The sequence below is a fragment of the Delphinapterus leucas genome, chromosome 1 (genome assembly GCF_059928025.1).
Source record: "Delphinapterus leucas isolate spDelLeu-1000000601 "Yukka" chromosome 1, BTC_Dleu_Yukka2, whole genome shotgun sequence".
In the NCBI taxonomy this organism is placed as follows: domain Eukaryota; kingdom Metazoa; phylum Chordata; class Mammalia; order Artiodactyla; family Monodontidae; genus Delphinapterus; species Delphinapterus leucas.
The window spans coordinates 189,978,018-189,984,711 of record NC_143129.1 but is presented as its reverse complement, the minus strand read 5'-3'; the positions used below and the strand labels follow the sequence as shown (position 1 = coordinate 189,984,711).

Here is a 6,694-nt window from a genome sequence, read left to right as displayed (position 1 = left end):
GCCGTCGCCTGGAGTGACGCGAGAGGCGCCGCGGCCCGTGGGGCGGGCGTTGGAGGTGACTGGTCGTGCCCGGCGTCTACAGGTACCGATCTGCGCGCTCCGTCCACCCCGGTTGTTTTCGCACCTGCCGCCCGAGCCGGCGATCCTCCCTCGCCCGCTCTCCGCTCGCCCTCAGCCAGTCCCCGAGATCCTCCATGTCGCTCCTTGCGCGCCTCCACCGGTCTAGGCCGAGCCCCCGCGCCCCTCCTGGGACGACTGCCACGGTCCCCAAGCTCGCGCAGACGCCAGCGCGTGGCTGTCCTCTGAAAGCCCTGGGAAGTTTGACATTTAAGTGATGTTGTGAAAGTATTTGAAGAGATGATTAGAGAGGAGGCGTAAGGAGGTGTGAGGAAACCTCTCGGGTTGGGAGAGCAAATTGACTTAGATCCTTGAGTTGGTTTGGAGGCGCTGCGGGCGTGAGGTTTGGGGTCATGATATGACAGTGAAACTAATCAACCCGGTTTTGTTCTCCAGCCACGTCCGGCCGCTTGGAGTGGCCAATGAGCTGATGTTTTGATCTGGAAGCGCAGCAAAGGGAGGGGGCAAGGGAATGGCGATTCTCCGCCGTGGATCCAGAAATGATGAGACATGAAGGGACATGAAGGGGTGGCGGCAGTGGAAAGGTACTGTGTGCTCTGGATTGGAGATCCCAGTGGAAGAAATGTCACCAGAGCCAAACGGTGGTAGAGCAGGATACTTGAAACAGGGTGTGGAGGGGGCCGCCTTTTGAATACCTATAGGTTAGGCGTTACCACACGCAAGGGCAGAAGAGAGTCTTCCGGTTGGAGAGGGAGAAACTCAGAAGCCAGGGCAGTGAGGGCCCATCCTCACTGATGTCCTACCATTGCTCCTGATGTTTTCACTGAGAAAAAAGCTGAGAACCAGACGCTCAGAATACTTAAGGACCCTCGGGCGCAGTGTATGGGAGGGACAGTGCGTGACTGCAAGAAGGAAGCGTTTACTTGGGAGGACCTGGGGGTTGAGGGATGAATGAGGAGGAATGAGGGCATCTTCCCCCACTCCCCGCACCCTGCTCTGTATGTATTTGAATATATGCAGAACATAAATCCAGGAAGACATACACTGAAATTTGGCAGTGGGAAAGACGGCATTTATTTTTATTTATTTTAATTAATTAATTAATTTATTTATTTTTGGCTGTGTTAGGTCTTCGTTGCTGCACGCGGGCTGTGGGCTTTCTCCAGTTTTGGCGAGCAGGGGCTACTTTTCATTGCGGGGCATGGGCTTCTCATTGTGGTGGCTTCTCTTGTTGCGGAGCACGGGCTCTAGAGCACAGGCTCAGTAGTTGTGGCGCACGGGCTTCGTTGCTCCGCGGCATGTGGGATCTTCCCGGACCAGGGCTCGAACCCGTGTCCCCTGCATTGGCAGGCAGACCCTCAACCACTGAACCACCAGGGAAGCCCCGGAAAGAGGGCATTTATGGGTGGTAGGGTTAACAGTGCTTTGAATGCCCGTTATACTTTTTTGAATTCCTTAACTTTGTATTTTATGATGAACACGTATTTTCTCTTACCCCCACCACAAATAATAGCGCTGTTTACATTTTGAAAGGAAGGCCCCCTCCATGGCTTCCCCAGTATGTGCTCCTGAATTCAAAGACATTATGGTCTGACGGTACCGGTGCAATACCGAGCTCTCCTACCTCACCTCTCCCTGCTTCTTGTTTAGAACTTAAGGGAGCACCAGCTGGAAACTGTCCCATGCCTTTCTTACCTCTGTGTACGCCACCCCCATACCTCAAGTCGTAGTCCAGGCACTGAGATTCAGATAGATGTCACCAGCCTCAAGAAAGCTTACCTGCGTCCTCCTCTTCTCCTGCTGGCCTTTCTCTGCTCCCAGTACCACCCTCAACTTACTTTTATGGCTCTAAACACTGTTAGCATTCTGTGCTGTGCATCTCTGCCCCACTGCATTCATAGACTCTGAGCTCCAGCACTTCCAGCCCAGATGGCTTTGTTGCCTTATGTGTGGTGCATTTAGAAATGTTCCTCTAGAGGCACTCACTGAGTACTCGTCGGGCAGGTACATGAGGGAGAAGGTGCCCAGGTGGTTGTCAGAGCCCTCTGTGCACTGTCTGTGCTTATGCTACCAGCATCTGATGAACTTTATACTTTCATCATGATGTGGGAACCCCAAGCTGAAATAGAACTAGTCTTGGGAACTTCCCCGGTGGCGCAGTGGTTGAGAATCCGCCTGCCAGTGCAGGGGACACGGGTTTGAGCCCTGGTCCGGGAAGATCCCTCATGCCTCAGAGCAAATAAGCCCGTGCGCTACAACTACTGAGCCTGCGAGCCACAGCTACTTGTAAGGCCAACTGGCCCGAGGCAGGGGAACGCAATCAGACTCACAGGATGCATCAGACCGAAACTTTCTGGACCACCCAGTTCCAGAAACTGACCTGGACACTTTCCGGACCACCCAGTTCCAGTGGGGACTTTCCACCCGGCCCAGCCTTCCCACCTTTCGAGGGGCAGGACTAACGGTCCCAAGACTGATGCAACCGGCACCGGATATTGCCACGATACCCGAAGAGACCACCAAATAAGGAATAACCTGTGCCCTCCCGGATTCACCACACCCCTTTCCCTTCTTCCCCTATAAATTCTTCCCAAACCCTCGCCCGGGCGCGACTTCTCTGGCCCCTTTCTCTCGGACCAGTGAACCTCGCCCGGGAGTGTTCCCAAATAAAGCTTGTTTAAGCTCTCCTCCGTTTCTTGGTGCCGTTCCTCATACTGAGCTCACGCGCCATAACTACTGAAGCCCAGGTGCCTAAAGCCTGTGCTCCACAACAAGAGAAGCCACAGCAATGAGAAGCCTGCGCACCACAACGAAGAGTAGCCCCCGCTCCCCGCAGCTAGAGAAAGCCCGCGCGCAGCAACAAAGACCCAACGCAGCCAATAAATAAATAAATTAATTAATTAAATTTATTTTAAAAAAATAGCAACAAGATAGTATTTATCACCTTCAAAAGTTTCTTCATACCCCTTTGTAATTCTTTCCTGCACTCCCATCCACCTGACCCCCCATCTCACCGGGTGACCACTGAGCTGCTTCCTGTTGTATAGATTAGTTTGTAATTTTCAGAATTTTATATAAATGGAATCATAGAGTACTTTTGGGGGGGAGGTTCGGGGGGTCTTGTTTCTGTCACTCAGCATAATCATTTTGAGATTCACCCATAATGTTGCATGTATAAATAGTTCATTTCTGTTGCTGAGAAGTATGCCATTATATGGATATACCCCATTTTGTTTATCCATTAACCTGTTGATAGACATTTGGGTTGTTTCCAGCTTCTAGGTATTACAAATAAGGCTGCTGTGAACATGCATGAATGAGTCTTTTTTTTTTTTTTTTTTGGCTGCGTTGGGTCTTCATTGCTGTGCGTGGGCTTTCCCTAGTTGTGGCGAGCGGGGGCTACTTTTCGTTGTGGTGCACAGGCTTCTCGTTGCGGTGGCTTCTTTTGTTGCGGAGCACGGGCTCTAGGCATGCAGGCTTCAGTAGCTGTGGCTCACGGGCTCAGTACTTGTGGCTCTCGGGCTCTAGGGCGCAGGCTCAGTAGTTGTGGCGCACGGGCTTAGTTGCTCCGCGGCACGTGGGATCTTCCCGGACCAGGGCCCGAACCCGTGTCCCCTGCATTGGCGGGCGGATTCTGAACCACTGCGCCACCGGGGAAGGCCCGTGAATGAGTCGTTGTGTGGACGTATTCTTGCATTTCTCTTGGCCTAATGCTTGGGTGTAGGATGATTGGATCATATGTTCAGACGTACGTTTAACTTTTTAAGAAACTGCTGCTAAATTGTTTACAAAGCGATGTACTATTTTTTTTTCCTTCATATTTTCTTGGCCGTGCCACGCCACACGTGGGATCTTAGTTCCCCGACCAGGGATCGAACCTGCACCCCTTGCATTGGAAGCATGGAGTCTTACTGCCAAGGAAGTCCCGTGGATGCACTATTTTACAATCCCATGAGCAGTGTTCCAGGTTCTCCACATCCTTGCCAGCATTTGATGTGATTAGTCTTTTCAGTTTTAGACATTTGTAGACGAGGTACCTCATGGTATCTCAGTGTGTTTGTAATGTGTATTTACCTAGTGACTAATGAAATGGAGCATAATTTCGGGTGCTTATTTGCCGTCACTACGTCTTCTTTGCTGAGATGTCCAAATCATTTGTGCATTTATCATTGTGTTGTTATTAAGTTTATGTATATATATTCCAGATATGTGATATATAGATATTTTCTCCCTGTGGTTCGTCTTGTTCTCCTATCAATGTCTTTCGAAGGACAAAAGTTCTTAAGTTTGATAAAGTACAATTTACCAACTTGTTCTCTTATACATTGCACTAAAATATCTGATATGAAAAATATACTGGATGGGTTTAATGGTAGATTAGACATTGAAGAAGAGAAGGTTAGTGAAATTGAAGACATATAAATAAAAAGTATAAATGAAACAGAAAAGCGAAACAAAATGAAAGAGAAAAAATAAACAGAGCATCAGGTTGTGGGGCAACCTCCAGCAGCTGATACATGTGTAATCGGTGCCCCGGGGGTGGGTTTGCACTCTGGCTGGTTGTCAGAGACACTGCTCCTGGCCCTGCTTGAACTCTGAGGAGTCTTGCCTCCAATCCTGTTTGTTGGCTCCTTTCTTGGCCTGGTGATTCCCTCACACACACACTAGTCAGTCCTAAGCTATAGATCTTCACATCCTCTTTCTTATTCTGTGTTCTGCCCCCCAAACTCCAGCCATCTTGGCCTCCCTGGCCTCCCAGATCCATCCACTTAACTCAGGACAATACTGGGCTCTGCCTGAGTCCCTCCTCCTTGCTCTGCATCCTGAAAATCCTCCAGACAGTAAGCTGGAGCAGTCACAGAACTCAATTCATTTCTTTCCTTTCTCTCAGAGGTCATGGCCCTTCACTGCATTATAGCCAATGTATTTGGAACTGTTGTTTCACATATTTTGTATAATTTTTTAGTTGTTTCAGGTGAAAGGGTAATTCTGGTCCCTGTTACTTCATCTTGGCTGGAATCAGAAGTCTCACTAAGTCCATTTTAAAGGAGTGAAATGTGGGACTTCCCTGATGGTCCAGTGGGTAAGACTCTGTGCTACTAATGCAGGGGGCCCAGGTTCAATCCCTGGTCAGGGAACTAGATCCTGCATGCCACAACCAAGGGGTCCGCATGCCACAACTAAAAAAAAAGATCCCGCATGCCACAACGAAGATCCTGCATACTGCAACTAAGACCTGGTGCAGCCTAAATAAATAAATACATAAATAAATACATAAATAAATATTTTTTAATATACATATAAATTTAAAGAGAGTGCAATGTGGAAACTCACCCTACAGATGTTAAGATTATAATAATAAAGATAATATGGTACCGCTGTACGAAAAGACAAACAGACCAATAGAATACAATAGCCCATAAATAGACCCATGCACCTGTGGGGCTGTGGTGTATGATATGGGGCTGCCACATGCTGGAAAAGGATGGATTGTTTCTGCAGACTGGATTGGGGAAATCGGCTCAGTGTGCTGATATAAAAAGTGGGATCCCTACCTCACACCATATACAATGTGACCTCTAGACAATTAAATATGAAAAGCAAAGTCATAAAGCCAGTTGAAAAAAATATTCTCATGGGGAATATTTATGTATTATCTGGGTGTGCAAGGATCGCTTAAGACAAAAAAAATGCATACAACATATAGGGAAAAAAAGATAGGTCTGATGATGTCATCAAAATTAAGGATTTGTTTTCAACAAAGGACTGTTAACAATGTTCACAGTATAGGAGAAAATACTTGCAACATCTAGACAGTCAAAGGGGGGCTCCCCTGGTGGCGCAGTGATTAAGAATCCGCCTGCCAGTGCAGGGGACATGGATTTGAGTCCCGGTCTGGGAAGATCCCATATGCTGTGGATCAAGTAAGCCTGTGCGCCACAACTACTGAGCCCGCGTGCCTAGAACCCGTGCTCCACAGCAAGAGAAGCCCACACACCACAATGAAGAGCAGCCCCCACTAGCCGCAGCTAGAGAAGGCCCGGGCGCAGCAACGAAGACCCAGCGCAGCCAAAAATTAATTAATTAAAAAATAAATAGTCAAAGGTATGTATCTAGAACTGTGTTGTTCAGTACAGCCCCACTAAACATATACGGCTATTTGAACTTACGTTTACATTAATTAAAACTTAAGATGTGGTCTCTTGGTTATCCTAGTCACGTTTCAAGTCCCCAAATAGCCACAATGACTCGTAGATACTGACTAGACTAGTGACTACTGTGAATCATGTTCCTCAAAAGAATATGTTGATACCCTAACCCCTGGGACCTGTGGATGTGCCCTTATTTGAAAATAGGGGTCTTTGCAGATGGAATAAAATTAAGTTATAATGGATTAGGGGACTTCCCTGGTGGTGCAGTGGTTAGGACTCCGTGCTCCCAATGCAGGGGGCCTGGGTTTGATCCCTGGTCAGGGAACTAGATCCCACATGCATGCCGCAACTAAGAGTTCACATGCCACAACTAAGGAGCTGGTGAGCCACAACTAAGACCTGGTGTAACCAAATAAATAGATAACTAAATAAAATACTTTAAAATTATAATGGATTAGAGTGGG

The 6,694-nt window shown here is 48.0% G+C and overlaps 1 non-coding gene across 1 annotated transcript; it reads left to right on the top strand.

Moving 5' to 3' along the window:
* Nucleotides 1-5,143: 5,143 nt before the first annotated feature.
* Nucleotides 5,144-5,216, top strand: TRNAS-ACU (transfer RNA serine (anticodon ACU)). Its single transcript has one exon. It is a non-coding gene; the product is annotated as a tRNA-Ser (tRNA).
* The last annotated feature ends 1,478 nt before the right edge of the window (nt 5,217-6,694 follow it).